This window comes from Trichomycterus rosablanca, chromosome 8 (assembly GCF_030014385.1).
Source record: "Trichomycterus rosablanca isolate fTriRos1 chromosome 8, fTriRos1.hap1, whole genome shotgun sequence".
Taxonomy (NCBI): domain Eukaryota; kingdom Metazoa; phylum Chordata; class Actinopteri; order Siluriformes; family Trichomycteridae; genus Trichomycterus; species Trichomycterus rosablanca.
The window spans coordinates 21,880,076-21,897,442 of record NC_085995.1 but is presented as its reverse complement, the minus strand read 5'-3'; the positions used below and the strand labels follow the sequence as shown (position 1 = coordinate 21,897,442).

General features: G+C 38.4%; 1 pseudogene; it reads left to right on the top strand.

The window, feature by feature from the left end:
- Nucleotides 1-1,819: 1,819 nt before the first annotated feature.
- On the top strand, nt 1,820-10,810 carry LOC134319401 (neuronal acetylcholine receptor subunit beta-2-like; annotated as a pseudogene).
- The last annotated feature ends 6,557 nt before the right edge of the window (nt 10,811-17,367 follow it).

The window sequence follows — 17,367 nt, the reverse complement described above, 5'->3', positions numbered from 1 at the left end:
GGCGCTTCACATTTAAAAATTACCGTCACCATTTTTGAATACCGTCACCATTTTTAAATACCGCGGTATACGGTAATATCGTCATACCGCCCAACCCTAATTAAGACATTCTATTAAAATATTCTAATGATACAAAATTGGCTTTTTATACTAAACAATCAAGGGTGCCAATAATCTTTAGCACAGCTGTATACATACTGTATATCGATGCTAGTAATTGTGCTTAAGGTTGTACCTGTAAGGTTCTGCGGCGTCAGTGGAACTTACCACTCGTTCCTGGCGTCGCAGGCCTTACAGAGCAGGAAAGAGCGTGGCCTTAAATAATTGGCCAGCTCGTTAGGGTGAACGACCTGCAGCTGATTTAAGGGGATGCTGCCAGGCTGTAGGCCTCGCACCTTCTGCTTTTGTTTCATTTTTTTGTTTGGCACTTCGGTGTCCGTGAGGGCTGATGGCGGTTCGCCCTCATGCCTTTCTAAGGGCCAGACGGTACCCCGGGTGGCACAAGGCCATTCGGGTGTGTAGACCGCAGGGTCGAGGTAGTAAGTCTTTTGCTTTTACCTCTCTTAGAATTAGCATGGTGCGACGCCGTGCACCCCTCGTGCTGCTTTTGTTTTAACGTGTAGCATTTAGCACTAGCGGTTTCACTCAGCGCCGAGCTACAGCGCTTGTGGTGATCCCTGCTATAGTGCATTTAAATATTATTGTCACCGGATTCCGAAACCGTTGGGTGGCGACTCCGTTAAGCGTTCGGTTGTTTCGCCGACAACCCCGGTTCGAATCCGTATCTATGAGCTTGCCTAACTGAGTCTTTGACTGGTTCTCTTGCTCTCATTTGGCAGCGCGTCCACGCTTTCTTAGGACTAGGTGGTACCCCTGGTGGCACAAGGCCATTCGGGTGTGTAGACCGCAAGGTCGAGGTAGTTAGTCTTTTGCTTTTACCTCTTAGAATTAGCGTGGCGCGACGCCGTGCAGTCCTCGTGCTGCATTTATTTTCAGCGCTAGTGGGTTCAGGAACCGCGGGATGGCCATGCCGTTAAGCGTTCGGCTGTGATGCCATAACCCGGTTCGAATCCAACTCCTTTATTTTTCAGCGCTAGGGGGTTCAGGAACCGCGGGATGGCCATGCCGTTAAGCGTTCGGCTGTGATGCCATAACCCGGTTTGAATCCAACTCCTTTTATTTTTAGCGCTAGTGGGTTCAGGAACCACGGGATGGCCATGCCGTTAAGCGTTCGGCTGGGATGCCATAACCCGGTTCGAATCCAACTCCTTTATTGTCTCCTTTATTGTCTAACTGAACCTTTGACTTTCTCTCTTCTTTCAGATCGGTGTGTTCCCACTGCTGCGTCCACAAGCGAAGTGTCCGCCGATCGCTCCCTTCACTAGCCAACCGCTGTGCTGGGGCTAGGTTTCTTTTGGCGGTTCTCTATCCCTGCGTCAGCTCGCAGTAGCACCTTCAGCGCCTACACACCCCCGCTCACCTGTGCTACATTAGCGCGCTGGTAACGCGCCCGGCTCCCTCTTAAACGACCAGGGTTTCGCGTCCAGCACTCTTTATTTTTCCTTTTCTGTTTTTGTAGCCTGCAGCGCCCAGCGGCAGCCATTGGGGTTCCTGATTGGTTTTTGTTTCTGTTATGTGTTTTGAGTTCATTATTTTCCATTTAAAAAATAAAATTATTTTTTTTCAATCTCCACACTTGGGTCTCCCACGTAACAGTACCACTTTCTTTTAGCAATGTCATTAATTCTGTGATATGTTCTATCATAAAAAGTAAAAAAGTCTTCATACAAGTGTGTAACACCCAACTGTTCTTCTTCAGAATGAGAGGGAACAAATAATGACCACTAACTGCTGGTTGACTCAGGTATGTACTGCATCACGTTGCTGTATCATGTTACTTAAATGTGATTATGTTCAGATGTGTACAGACTGTGTCTGTTTGTGTGTGTAGGTGTGGAATGACTACAGATTAATGTGGAACCCAGATGACTATGAAGGAGTCAAAAAGATCCGGCTTCCCTCACAGCACATATGGTTGCCAGATATTGTTCTCTACAATAAGTAAGCATAGATTAATGTTTTTGATAATTGGAAAGCAACAGCATCACCTTGTGTATAGCTGCAAAGATTTTGTCTACAATTTGGAAGGGTTTTTATTTTTTGTTTGCATTAATTACATATTAAAAGTGGTCTTTATGCAGTTATACTGTAGCAAAAAGCAGATATCATAGAAATTGACAAATATTGTGCCTTAACTATTCACGCATTAGGTTTTTATTCACAGTCCAAGTTGGGAAAAAGTGGATTTCTGAGCTAATGACTTCTTCGAAAGTGTGGTTGGATTCTGCAAAGGTGTGGATTATAAAATAGCTTAATAAAATAACATTTGAATTCTGGACATGCTCTTCTCTTCAGGAAATTGCTATTCATGCAAACATGCTACAAATAAATATAAACAGATACTTAATCATTTACAATACCACAAAGTCTACAAATTAAATAAGCTCAATACTGTTTTTCTGTGCAAAGATGGGCAACCTCTAGGGATTACTTCAAGAGCGTCATGATTTAGGTGTTTTTTTTTTCTCTCTCCATTGCAGTCACGGATGGTACAATGAAAGAGTAGCTGTAGTAGTAGAGTTGCTGATCCACACTTGAAGGAATTTTGGCTGGCCACCCACTTATGAAAAGATTCATCACTGTTTCTAGTTCTCTATTTAAAGAAAATAACTCTCATTGTTGTTTGCTAAAGTCTCAGAGCCTGAAATGACTAAAAAGTTACATAGCAACATCCTTGTCACAATAATAACCTCAGATTGTCCCCCTGACAGGTGCTCCACAGACTAATTTACAATGGGCTTAGACTAATGACAAGAAGGGTAGACAGAAGCTATACAGAAAACAGTAAGCAATGAACTGCTTTGTAATAATTTACACATCACACATACAGTTATTCATACATTACACATTAAACCCATAATAAAATATGTAACTGGGGACATCTCTGTAATATGTACAGAAGCATTAGAGTAAAATTAATGGAATTATATTTTGTGAAATAATAAAGACGAATTTGGCTACAAAATTAAATACAGATGAGCCAACAGTACAATTGCCCCAAATGTACAGCCAGAATAGCTTAAGACTGTTTTCTAGCCTGGTTTTCTATCTTTTGACTTTAAATTCTTATAAAGGTTTATGGGGATTTAATTAGATGGACCATTATATCATTGGGGAATTTAATACAATTGGTAAAGAGAAGAGAATTTTTTTTGTTGATACACAAATACACAAATATGTGTTTAATTTTACTTTGTATGTTTTTAAGTTGAAGCATCTGGAAAACACTTTAGGTCCGGACACATTTAAAAAATGTCTCTAGATAATGCCGGATGTTTCTAATAGTGTGGATGTTTGGGGCACTTAAGGATCTCTCGAGAGATTAGGGTTACATTAGTGAGATGGGGTGAGCAGGAGCACATGCCTAGTGCCTAGTATTACTGTTTCCACTTCAACAACTGCCTTCTAAGCGTTTTTAGTATCTGTCTAATTTATTTTAGAGAGAGATGGGGTTACATTAGAGGTATGGATATCTCCTTTTGAGACATTTCCATGTGCAACTTAATATATGATCAATTGTCCACTGTATGGAATAATGCAGAGAATTCAATTCAGTATAATACAATAAAGTCAGCTGTAGTAGAAAAAACTGTGAGGAACAGTGATTGGTTAGTGGCACTAAAAGAGGAAAAAATGCTTTTTTTAAAAAATCTTTAAAAAAAAATCTTTAATAAATAAAATACTGTAATGACTAGTTTGAGATTAAACAGTGTCACTTTGAGGATAATGTACAATGTAATGTACAATGTACAATATACTAGTTGCTATTTGAAAGTATGTCTAAGAAAACATTATATAACCATTTACCAAAATAACGGACTAGCTGGGTACAACCCAACCAGGCAAATGATGTCCCTGGGACTGTTTTCAGTTGGTCCCAGATATTGTGACTGGTCCACTAATCTAAACTGAAGAATCCTAATACTGATTAATTACATAGTATCATCAAATGTTATAATCAGTATCAGTAATCTAGTTCATCTAGTTAAATAGCACATTGTACAGGGTGGGCCATTTATATGGATAACCTAAATAAAATGGGAATGGTTGGTGATATTAACTTCCTGTTTGTGGCACATTAGTATATGGGAGGTGGGAAACTTTTCAAGATGGGTGGTGACCATGGTGGCCATTTTGAAGTCGGCCATTTTGGATCCAACTTTAGTTTTTTCAATGGGAAGAGGGTCATGTGACACATCAAACTTATTGAGAATTTCACAAGAAAAACAATGGTGTGCTTGGTTTTAACGTAACTTTAACTTTATTCTTTCATGAGTTATTTACAAGTTTCTGACCACTTATAAAATGTGTTCAAAGTGCTGCCCATTGTGTTGGATTGTCAATGCAACCCTCTTCTCCCACTCTTCACACACTGATAGCAACACCGCAGAAGAAATGCTAGCACAGGCTTCCAGTATCCGTAGTTTCAGGTGCTGCACATCTCGTATCTTCACAGCATAGACAATTGCCTTCAGATGACCCCAAAGATAAGTCTAAGGGGGTCAGATCGGGAGACCTTGGGGGCCATTCAACTGGCCCACGACGACCAATCCACTTTCCAGGAAACTGTTCATCTAGGAATGCTCGGACCTGACACCCATAATGTGGTGGTGCACCATCTTGCTGGAAAAACTCAGGGAACGTGCCAGCTTCAGTGCATAAAGAGGGAAACACATCATCATGTAGCAATTTCAAATATCCAGTGGCCTTGAGGTTTCCATTGATAAAGAATGGCCCCACTATCTTTGTACCCCATATACCACACCAAACCATCAATTTTTGTGTTCCAACAGTCTTGGAGGGATCTATCCAATGTGGGTTAGTGTCAGACCAATAGCGGTGGTTTTGTTTGTTAACTTCACCATTCACATAAAAGTTTGCCTCATCACTGAACAAAATGTTCTGTGTAAACTGAGGGTCCTGTTCCAATTTTTGTTTTGCCCATTCTGCAAATTCAGTGCGCCGATCTGGGTCATCCTCGTTGAGATGCTGCAGCAGCTGGAGTTTGTAAGGGTGCCATTTGTGAGTAGCTAATATCCGCCGAAGGGATGTTCGACTGATGCCACTCTCCAGTGACATGCGGCGAGTGCTACGCTGTGGGCTCTTGCTGAATGAAGCTAGGACAGCCACTGATGTTTCTTCATTAGTGACAGTTTTCATGCGTCCACATTTTGGCAAATCCAACACTGAACCAGTGTCATGAAACTTGGCAAGCAGTTTGCTAACTGTAGCATGGGAGATGGGTGGTCTCGTAGGGTGTCTTGCATTGAAATCTGCTGCAATGACCCGGGTACTGCGTTCACCAGACATCAACACAATTTCTATCCGCTCCTCACTTGTTAACCTCTGCGATATGTCAATGGCTGTAAACAAAGAGAAGCTTGTAAATAACTCATGAAAGAATAAAGTTACGTTAAAACCAAGCACACCATTGTTTTTCTTGTGAAATTCTCAATAAGTTTGATGTGTCACATGACCCTCTTCCCATTGAAAAAACTAAAGTTGGATCCAAAATGGCTGACTTCAAAATGGCCGCCATGGTCACCACCCATCTTGAAAAGTTTCCCCCCTCCCATATACTAATGTGCCACAACAGGAAGTTAATATCCTCAACCATTCCCATTTTATTTAGGTGTATCCATATAAATGGCCCACCCTGTACAAACCCTAATTCCAGAAAAAATTAAGAGAGGAAGTAAAATGCTTGTAAGGTTCAACAGGTGCTGCAATAATTATTGGATGTAAATTAGTCATTCAAAATACCTAGTCTTTGTGTGCAAGGACAGGTTTGGCCATTCACCCTTAAAAACCATTAGCTGAATAAAACTATTTTTTGTGTGGTATATGTTACTGTCTTTTTTTAATGCATTTTCTCCCGATTTTTAGCACATCCAAATTTTTACCCAGTTGCGTTGTGCTTCCTCTCTACTGGTGCTGACCCCCGCCGCTGATTGAGGAGAGCGCCCCCGACACACGCCCCCTCCGACACGTGAGCAGTAGCCGACTCCACCTTTTCACCTGCATGAGGCGAGTTCATATGCGGATCAGCCTTGTGCACAGAGAGCCACACCCTGATCAGCATTATTCCTCTATTCTGTGCAGACGCCATAAATCAGCCAGCAGAGGCCGTAATTGCATCAGCCATGAGGTCCTATCCAGCTCTGTCCCTGGATGAACAACAGGCAAACGTTGTTCATATAGCGAAACGGATGGCAGAGCTGAGATTCGATACAATGTATTTGAAATCCCAGCTCTGGTGTGCTAGCGTATTTTTACCGCTGCGCCACTGAACAGCATGTTTCAGTTTCTTTACTTAGTTTTGTGATTCCCATACCACTCCAGCACTACAGACAGATTTGTTTCTTTTGGTTTTATTTTGTCCTCTTTGTATTGCAAAACAGTGCTTTGTCACTAGTTTACATAGAAAACTATGAAATGGTAAAAAAATAAATGTAAATAGAGTTTTTTTTGTAAAAATCACTTTTTGCAAAGTCATTTGCTTAGGTGCAGAGTACAGTATGGCATGTTTGCAGCTGTATTGTCAGCTTGCTGTAACTTCCCAAACTGTGTTTGTGTTTTTTTTAGTGCTGATGGGACGTATGAAGTATCTTTCTATTCCAATGCTGTAATCTCCAGCAATGGTGAAGTTGCCTGGTTGCCTCCAGCTATCTACAAGAGTGCATGTAAAATTGAGGTGCGAAACTTTCCTTTTGACCAGCAGAACTGCACACTAAAGTTTCGCTCATGGACCTACGATCACACTGAGATCGACCTGATCCTGCTGTCCGATTTTGCCAGTCGTGATGACTTCAAGCCCAGTGGTGAGTGGGACATTATATCACTTCCTGGCCGTAAAAATGAAGACCCAGATGACTCCACTTACCTAGACATTACCTACGATTTTATCATCAAGCGCAAGCCTCTGTTCTACACTATCAATCTGATTATACCATGTGTTCTTATCACATCTCTGGCTATCTTGGTCTTCTACCTACCCTCAGACTGTGGAGAGAAGATAACACTGTGTATCTCAGTTCTGCTGGCCCTTACTGTCTTCCTCCTTCTCATCTCTAAGATTGTGCCTCCAACTTCACTAGCTGTACCCCTTATTGGCAAATATCTAATGTTCACCATGGTACTAGTGACCTTCTCGATCGTCACCAGCGTATGCGTGCTGAACGTTCACCATCGTTCCCCAAGCACACACACCATGCCTGCATGGGTCAAGCGCTTCTTCCTGCATCGCCTGCCTGCGTTTCTCTTTATGCGAAGACCTAAGTCATCTAACATACGTGAGAAGTTCAGACGCAAGCACCAACAGAGCTCATTCTCTGATATTGCTTCTAAACAAGAGCAGGATTTTTTTGTGAACGAGAGCTCAGCCAAGCATCCCAGCTGGAGGATCGAGGACAACATGGAGGTCCGTAAGCGCTTAGCAGTCAAGTGTTCAGCAAATATGGAGGAGGCCATGGAAGGTGTAAAATACTGGTGTAAATTTCTGACAAGATAAAGAGTGAAGATGATGATGATGCGGTAAGCATAAGGGGAAAAAAACAAAGAAATAAGAAAGGATTAATGAAAAACTTGGAGCAAAGAAAAAAGATGAGAAAAAGGTAAGGTTGGGGCAGTGGTAGCCTAGTGGGTAGAGCTTTGGGCTGTTAACAGAAAGGTAGAGAGTTTGAATACTGGCTCTGCCATGCAGCCACTGTTGGGCCCCCTGAGCAAGGCCCTTAACCCTCTGTGCTCAAGGGGAGCAGTACAATTGCTGACCCTGTGGTCTGACCCCAGCTTCCAAACAAGCTGGGATATGCGAAAAAAGCATTTCATTGTACTGTACTCGTCTCATGTATATGTATACAGTATATGACAAAAGTATTCTCTTCTAAAAAGGTACAAACAATGATGAAGGCGGAAAAGAAGGAAGTAAGAGTGTGTAATATTTACATTTACATTTTCGGCATTTAGCAGATGCTCTTATTCAGAGCGACGTACAGAAGTGCTTTCATAGTGAACATTACTTTACTCTAGTTTAAGTAAACAACAGTCCAAGAACACAAATCTGCTAAAACCCTGTTAAAACCAGTGTTTTTTTTGTTTTTTTTTTCAAGAAATGAATGAGTATTAGTGAGTGTTAGTAAGTAAGTACAGGTCAGCTTAAGTGTTTAGTAAAGAGGTGGGTTTTTAATCGTTTTTTTAAAGACAGCAAGAGACTCAGAAGTTCGGACACACAGAGGAAGTTTGTTCCACCACTTGGGTGCCAGTACAGAGAATAAAATTGTTTGCTTTTATTTATTTGCTTTTAATAAATGATAGTACAAAATCAGTAATAAGAAAACAAGATAAAAGAACAACTTAAAAAAATAATACTAAGAAAAAGTAATAGAATTAAGTAATAGTGAAAAAATAAAAAAAAGACAGTCAAAAGAAAAAAAAATAAAGAAAAGAGAAAAATATGAAATAAAAGCAAAAAAGTAAAAAAAAACAATTTAAGAAGAAAGTATGAAGGTAGACTAAGGAATAGATAGCATAGAGGAAATAGAAAGAGAAATTAAAAAAATGATGAGTGGCAGAAAGAATAAATTTAAAGTGAAAAAATATGAGACATTTAGGAGAATTAAATAAAAAAGCTAAATTAAATAAAAAAGCAACTTCAATGAGGTAAGATATAAGGATAAAAAAAAAAGTAAAAAGGTCAAATAGAAAAAAAAAGAAAAATAAGAAAAGACTACTGCACAGTGACGGCTAATAGAGAGGGTGTCACATAGCAACATATTTTCTGGGGACTTGGGTTTGATTTTTGCCTTCATTCACTATTGGTAAAGAGTTTACGTTGTTTCCCATTCCTCTGGATACATCGCCTCCCAATAACAACAGATTGGCTGCTTTTAACTATCAGTATGCCTGAGTAAGTGAATGTGTGATGCCCTTTAAAAATTTACACCCTGTCCCGTTATTATTATTGTTCTGCAGCCAGTGTTTCTGGGTGGTGCAGACCCAACGCTGCCCTAACCAGAATAAAGTGGGTAGTAAATGTGAATGAATTATGAGGGTTATTCAAAAAGTTTTGACACTCTTTTAAATTCTATTTATTAAGAATTTCAATAACAAATTACATCACTTTTCTACATAGTCACCTTCCGATGCATTTTTCCCAGCGTTGTACTAACTTTTTAATGCCATCAGCAAAAAGTGTTTTTGGTTGAGTGTAGCCACTGATGCACCGCTGCTCTCACATCACATGAAAATCTTCTTCCCCTTAAAGCTTCTTTGAGTGGTCCAAAAAGGTAAAAATCAGATGGCGTTAAATCCAGACTATATGCTCTTTTTCAGTTTCTCAGACACGACCAATTACTCCCCCCACCACCGTTTCCAATGAAAATATAAAAGTACTTTTTGAAGATCCCTCCTAAAATAAAAAGCACATTTAAGATTTGTATTCTTTTACACAGTTCTGCTTCTTTGTTTCAGATTGTTGAAGACTGGAAGTATGTGGCTATGGTTATAGATCGGCTTTTTCTGTGGATCTTTGTATTTGTCTGTGTTTCTGGAACTATAGGTATTTACGTGCAACCTCTATTCAAGAGCTACAACACACCTACTGATGACAATGCATAGTAACACCAGTCCTGCACACCCATTTAGCTGTACACCAGCTCTTGTTCACTCCTTATAGAATTACAGTCTGTAAATACTAATTTATTAATCAACTTTCCTGTTCCTGTCACTACTAAGCACTTGGACACAACCATCAATGACAACATTCAGAGTTTTAGATGATTTGTAATCCATCACCTTAGAGACTACCAATTGTGGATGGTGATCTTAGGTTTGCATGTGGCTGTTCATCAATGGAAACCCAAACCATTGAATTTTGTATTGAATTATATGTAGTTGGTTGCAGCCCTATATACACACACACACACACACACACACACACACACACACTGGGTGAAATACATTACCACTCAACACTGGGTATTGCACAAAGCTTTATGTCACATATCAGCCACCGAGGACCTGCAACACACCAATCCAGATACAATCCAGACTGATATGTAGATCAATGTATTCTGACCTCAAAATATTTAGATGTTAATCTTATCACGTTATCACCAGCATGTTTCATGCCACTTAATTTAACCATTCTATTCTCTTGAGATTGTTTATACTGTCTATATTGTTCTTCACTGGGGTTCTAGAAATCTGAGCCTCAAATTTGTACCAATAGCAAGGATTATTTCTAATTATTTATTTTAAACCCCAGTACCCAATATATGTAAAATACCTAACCTCTCTCTTTAAAAGCATATCGGAGAGGTGATCAATTCTGTAAATGTAAATTATCATAAAATATTATCACTACTTTCTCATTTCATGTGTAAAATTGTGTTATAAGGTTATAGGGGCCATACGTCATAGGAAACATACATTTCTTTATTCAAACTAGGCTAAATCTAGACCAGCCAATTTACGTTCTGAATGTTCTGAAAGAGGTGGAATAAACTAAGAAAATGTTAGTAAAAAGAAAATACTATTCATGTAGTCCTAGATAAGAATATATTTAACACATGCAGTAATGTCTACTCTCTTTACTTTGCCTTGTCATGTTTTTCTTTTTTAGTTGTTCTTGTTCAAATAGAATTACAGAATTGATTTGAGAGCAGTGTATATGACCAGAAAAACATGCTAAACATGCAAATTAACAAATAAAAACTAGTAAATTAAAACAAAATGTTTCAGCAATATTTATGTTAGTGTCATTCATTAATGTGTGTGTGTGTGTGTGTGTGGGTTATTAATGATCCAACAAAATCCATCCCCTTTCAAAAAACAAAATTCATATAAAGTGCCACTCAAGTTCTGACCCTATGATTTTTTTTTTTAATAATAGATATAAGAACATTAGGATGCTGGAAAACTAAGGCTTATATGTTGTAATCTTCAGAAAATATCAGAATTAGGATTAGGACAAATACAGATGACAATATTAGGGCACTATTTTACATCAGAAAATAACTAAGAATTCATTACAATTAAACACTTAGGTTCCTTCATAAATGATAGTGTTATATCACTAGTACAATCATACTTTAAAGCACTAATATGTCACTATTACAGTTATAAAATAGAACAGCAAGTTGAAAGCACAATATTTTTGGTTGATTTTTTACACCTCTTTGCAACGGTTATAAACATAGGAACTTAATGATCTATCTGAACCTGACATTTGTCCACATACCTTTGACCATACTTTGTAGAACAGATAATGATTAGGGCACTATTAGAAAAAGATATTGAAGCAGCAATTGGTCACTACTATAAATACACAATACAATACTGTTAAGTCACTGTTTGAGGTACACATTAGAACTCTATTAGGTCATTTTAAGAATTACACATTAGAACACATGTTATTTTTTAAATTAAACACTAACACTTTTTGGTCAGTATTAGTATTATACATTAGAATACCTTTAGGTTACTTTATAAAACGGATAGTTCCGGTCCTAAAATCTGATTGGCTGAGCCGCGTTCGAAGCCGTTGTAAAATCCCCGATAAACGCACACCTATGACCGCCTCACATCATTCCATATTAATACGCCACTGAAAAGAAAAAATGTATGTTATTTTCGCCCTCATGTTGCCTAGCAACACTGTTAATCGAACTATTTTGCGTCGCGGAAGAATGCTTTATTGTAAGTTTATACACAATAAATACATTTATGAATTAAACATTGTTGTATTTATTATATTTTATGTTGACCGCCGTTTTATAAAAGCAATAAGCCACTCGAGACCGTGCATTACTGTTATGATTTTAGCACGGGGAAAGAAGTTTTAGGCACTCCGCTTCGCGTCGTGCCAAAAACGTCATCCCCGTGCTAAAATCACAGTAATGCACGGCCTCTCGTGGCTTATTGCTTTAATTAGCATGATTCTCAAAATCAAATAAGGGCGCAGAATTAAAAAAATAGTAACATTAGGTCACTATTAGAATAAGACATCAGAACCCTTTAGGGTCACTTTGAAATTCCACATAAAAACACTATTAGGTCACTATTAGAATTACACGTATAAAACAGATAGTTCCGGTCCTAAAATCTGATTGGCTGAGCCACGTTCGAAGCCGTTGTAAAATCCCCGATAAACGCACACCTATGACCTCCTCACATCATTCCATATTAATACGCCACTAAAAAGAAAAAGTGAACGTTATGTTCGCCCTCATGTTGCCTAGCAACACTGTTAATGAACTACCTGGGGTCGCGGAAGAATGCTTTTTGCAAGTATTTTCGTAAATAAGATAAGATAAGATAATCCTTTATTAGTCCCACAGTGGGGAAATTCACAGTGTTGCAGCAGTGAAGGGACAGTAAAGCACTCAGTACAAAAAATAGACAATAAAAAGTACAGTGTATAATAATAATAATAATAAAAAGTCAAAAACTCTGAAAAAAACTAAATATTTACAAATAATTACAAACATAAATTGCACATGGGAAAAAAATATTGCACACATTGCACATTGTAATAATTACATGGGGAAGAAGTTGCACATTGTTATGAATAATGAATTATTTAGAGTGTGTGCGTGATCTGTCTGGAGCAGTGCTGGTTATACAGTCTAACAGCAGCAGGAAGGAAGGACCTGCGATACCGCTCCTTCACACATTTGGGGTGAAGCAGCCTGTCACTGAAGGAGCTGCCCAGTGCTGCCAGAGTCTCATGCATGGGGTGGGAGTCGTTCTCCAGCATGGATGCCAGCTTGGCTAACATCCTTCTGTCTCCCACCACCTGCACTGGGTCTAAGGGGCTCCCCAGGACAGAGCCGGCCCTCTTAATAAGTTTGTCTAGTCTGTTCCTGTCCGCTGTAGATATGCTGCTGCCCCAACATACCACTCCATAAAAGATGGCTGATGCCACCACTGTATCAAAAAAAGTCCTCAAGAGTTCCCCCCGCACTCCAAATGACCGCAGTCTCCTGAGTAGGTAGAGTCTGCTCTGACCTTTTTTATAAAGTGCGTTAGTGTTAACTGACCAGTCCAGTTTGTTGTTGAGGTGAACACCCAGGTACTTGTAAGAGTCCACTCTCTCAATGTCCATTCCCTGGATGTTTACCGGTGACAAGGTGGGTCTGCACCTGCGGAAATCCACCACCAGTTCTAAAAACATTTATAAATTGAACATTGTTTTTTATTATATTTTATGTTGACCGCTGTTTTATAAAAGCAATAAGGCACTCGAGACTGTGCGTTACTGCTATGATTTTATCACGGGGAAAGACGTTTTAGGCACTCCGCTCCGCGTCGTGCCAAAACAACCTTCCCTGTGAGAAAATCACAGTAATGCACGGTCTCTCGTGGCTTATTGCTTTAATGAACACTATTAGGTCACTATTAGAATTACACATGAACACTATTAGGTCACTATTAAAATTACACATGAACACTATTAGGTCACTATTAGAATTACACATGAACACTATTAGGTCACTTTTAGAATTACACATGAACACTATTAGGTCACTATTAGAATTACACATGAACACTATTAGGTCACTATTAGAATTACACATGAACACTATTAGGTCACTATTAAAATGAACACTATTAGGTCAGTATTAGAATTACACATGAACACTATTAGGTCATTATTAAAATTACACATGAACACTATTAGGTCACTATTAAAATTACACATGAACACTATTAGGTCAGTATTAGAATTACACATGAACACTATTAGGTCAGTATTAAAATTACACATGAACACTATTAGGTCAGTATTAAAATTACACATGAACACTATTAGGTCACTATTAGAATTACACATGAACACTATTAGGTCAGTATTAAAATTACACATGAACACTTAGGTCAGTGTTAGAATTACACATGAGCACTATTAGGTCAGTATTACAATTACACATGAACACTATTAGGTCACTATTAGCATTACACATGAACACTATTAGGTCACTATTAAAATTACACATGAACACTATCAGGTCACTATTAGACTTACACATGAACACTATTAGGTCACTTACAATTACACATGAACACTATCAGGTCACTATTAGACTTACACATGAACACTATTAGGTCACTATTAGAATAACACATGAACACTATCAGGTCACTATTAAAATTACACATGAACACTATTAGGTCGCTATTAGAATTACACATGAACACTATTAGGTCACTATTAAAATTACACATGAACACTATTACATTTACATTTACATTTTCAGCATTTAGCAGACGCTTTTATCCAAAGCGACTTACACAGTGAGCGAAACACGATGAGCAATTGAGGGTTAAGGGCCTTGCTCAGGGACCCAACAGTGGCAACTTGGTGGTGGCAGGGCTTGAACCGGCAACCTTCTGTTTACTAGTCCAGTACCTTAACCACTGAGCTATCATTGACTATTAGGTCAGTATTAGAATTACACATGAACACTATTAGGTCACTATTAAAATTACACATGAACACTATTAGGTCACTATTAGAATTACACATGAACACTATTAGGTCACTTAGACTTACACATGAACACTATTAGGTCACTATTAGAATTACTAATGAACACTATTAGGTCACTATTAGAATGACTAATTAACACTATTAGGTCACTATTAGAATTACACATGAACACTTAGGTCACTATTAGAATTACACATGAACACTTTTAGGTCACTATTAAAATTACACATGAACACTATTAGGTCACTATTAGAATTACTAATGAACACTATTAGGTCACTATTAGAATTACACATGAACACTGTTAGGTCACTATTAGAATTACACATGAACACTTTTAGGTCACTTTCTACATGGCTTCCTAGTACATTATCACTGAATTTTATGCTGATCTGGCCATGCACACATACCAAATCAGCTGTGAAAATGTACATGACAAGTCATCATGGTGGTAAGGTTTGCAGAATTTGGTGCTCAAGTTATTCAGGACTATTTTTAGTTAAAGATAAGTTCCTATGGACCTGGATGATGAAAACACTTTAGGTTTGAGAGGGTGCAAATGGAAAGAGGGATGCATTATTAAGAAGTCTGTATAAATATTTATATTATTTTTCAAACCCTTTTTGTGTGCAAGTACTAAGAAGGACATACATGGGGAGTATGGCTGGTATTTTGACATCCAACTAAAATAAATAAAAATAATACAATGAAAATGTGTCTTTCTCTATTTCTTTAGCAGTATTTTACAATAACGTAGGTTTTACAGGGGGGACTCGTGTGGCGCAGCAAGTAAATATTCAGTCCACTACCACTGAGATCCGGGTTTGAATTTCAGCAGGTCACAGCTCTTCTGATATATCCTGAAATTGTGGCATAGTAAGGTAACTGCTTCAAGGTATGGGGTTCAAGACAATTGAGCTTTGGGTCTAAACTTTTGTTTTCAGATTTCAAGGTGGACTGTAGGGGGGTGTTGCTAGGGGTTTTTGTGTAATAGCTGCTGCGCTCTAGCAGACCCTACCATCTGCATATCACAGCAGAAATTGAGATTCATTAAACTGGGCAATGTTATTTCAGTTATCTTCAGCTGTCCAGTTTCGAAGAGCCATGTGCTTACTGTAGCTTAAGGTTTCTGTTTATGGCTGACAGGAGTTGAACTCTAGCTTACTGTGGAATATTTTGTAGTTTTAAAAAAATGCAAAAAAAAAAAAAGTTCTTTGGCCACAAAAATCAGTAGCCTACTAGCATAATATTAAAACGTGAATCTCAGCAGTGCTATTGGCCGACCAGTTGTTTGCTCATACATGATTTGCTATGTATGAAGACAGAGGAATGGCTGAAGCCCTGTGATATATTGGTGCCCTGTCCAGGGTATTACAAACCCACCATGACCCTGACCATGACAGAAGCAGCTGATAAAATGAAAGATATCTTTGGGAACCATATGATTTGTGTGCACATTAAAGGTCCTTGGCTGCAAAAAGTTTGGGAAGCAGCCAAACAATATTACTGGTGCCATCTTTGTCCATTCTTGATATTAAATATTTATTTAAGATTCATTTACTGATTCCCATGGTTGTTTATTAATAGCACATTTTACGTTTTATAAAAAAAACAAAAAAAAAAACACACTAATACAATAAAATTGCATATTCCTGAATGTTGTTGACTATAATGTTGTGTACTTTTGTCTACTTATATTAGAAAAGACTTTTTTAGTGGATAGTGAAAACCTTTGTAGTTGGTTGATTGAACCCCTGCATTGATCAACCTTTACGTAGTTACAACTGGCTGTGTTTTATTTTGATATAGTGCACACTATGTAGTATGATGGTATGCTATTTTATTTGGGTCCAGCTCAGTCACGTGCTCTCTGGGCGACTCCCCTTACCCCCCGCGCTTGTGTGTGAGGTGAGTCCAGTCCAGGCACAGAGCTGGGATTAGTTTTATACTAAACACAATGAAACACGTGTATTAATTACACACTCGGGACTTCTGTAATACAGTGTGTATTTTTTTCAGCGTAGTTGGTGTTTATTAGTTTATCCGTTTGATTAAAGGACAGAAATGAAGTTGCTGGTATTTGGATTTTTGCTGTTATTTACCGTGCTGATGATGACAGGTAAGTCCTGATGTGTACAGATGCTGAAATCAGATTCTAAAACCAGAATGTTTCTAAATTTGTGTCTATCAGACTGTTTAATTAGTGTGATTAGTGTGTTAAACACGCTATGTCGATTTTAATAGATACTTTATCACTGAATGTACTTAACTATACTGTAGGTAAATAATAAGAAGTACGTTTAAATATAATACGTTTAAAAATACATAAAATGTGCACTACACAGAAAACAATGATACGTTAGTTAAATTAATGTAGCTATGATTGTAATTATTGAATTAACTGCAGTGCAACCCACTCACTTACTACGTGATATATAGAAATAATAATAATAATAATGATAGTACTACTACTACTACTAATAATAATAAATGATTGTTTAACAATTTTATAATAAAAGCCTTGTGATTCTCCTATATAAATGTTTATATATATATATTTTCTGTTTATGCATTTTCTCCCCCTTTTCTCCCTTTTAGCGCGCCCAATTGCCTGATTGCGTCATGCTTCTTCTCCATCAATGCCGATCCCCGCTCTGATTGAGGAGAACGAAGCTAACCCACGTGGGCCGACACGTGGGCAGCATGTCGTATGCATTTTATCACCCGCACTTTGACGAGTGCAGTGCAGCTCAGCG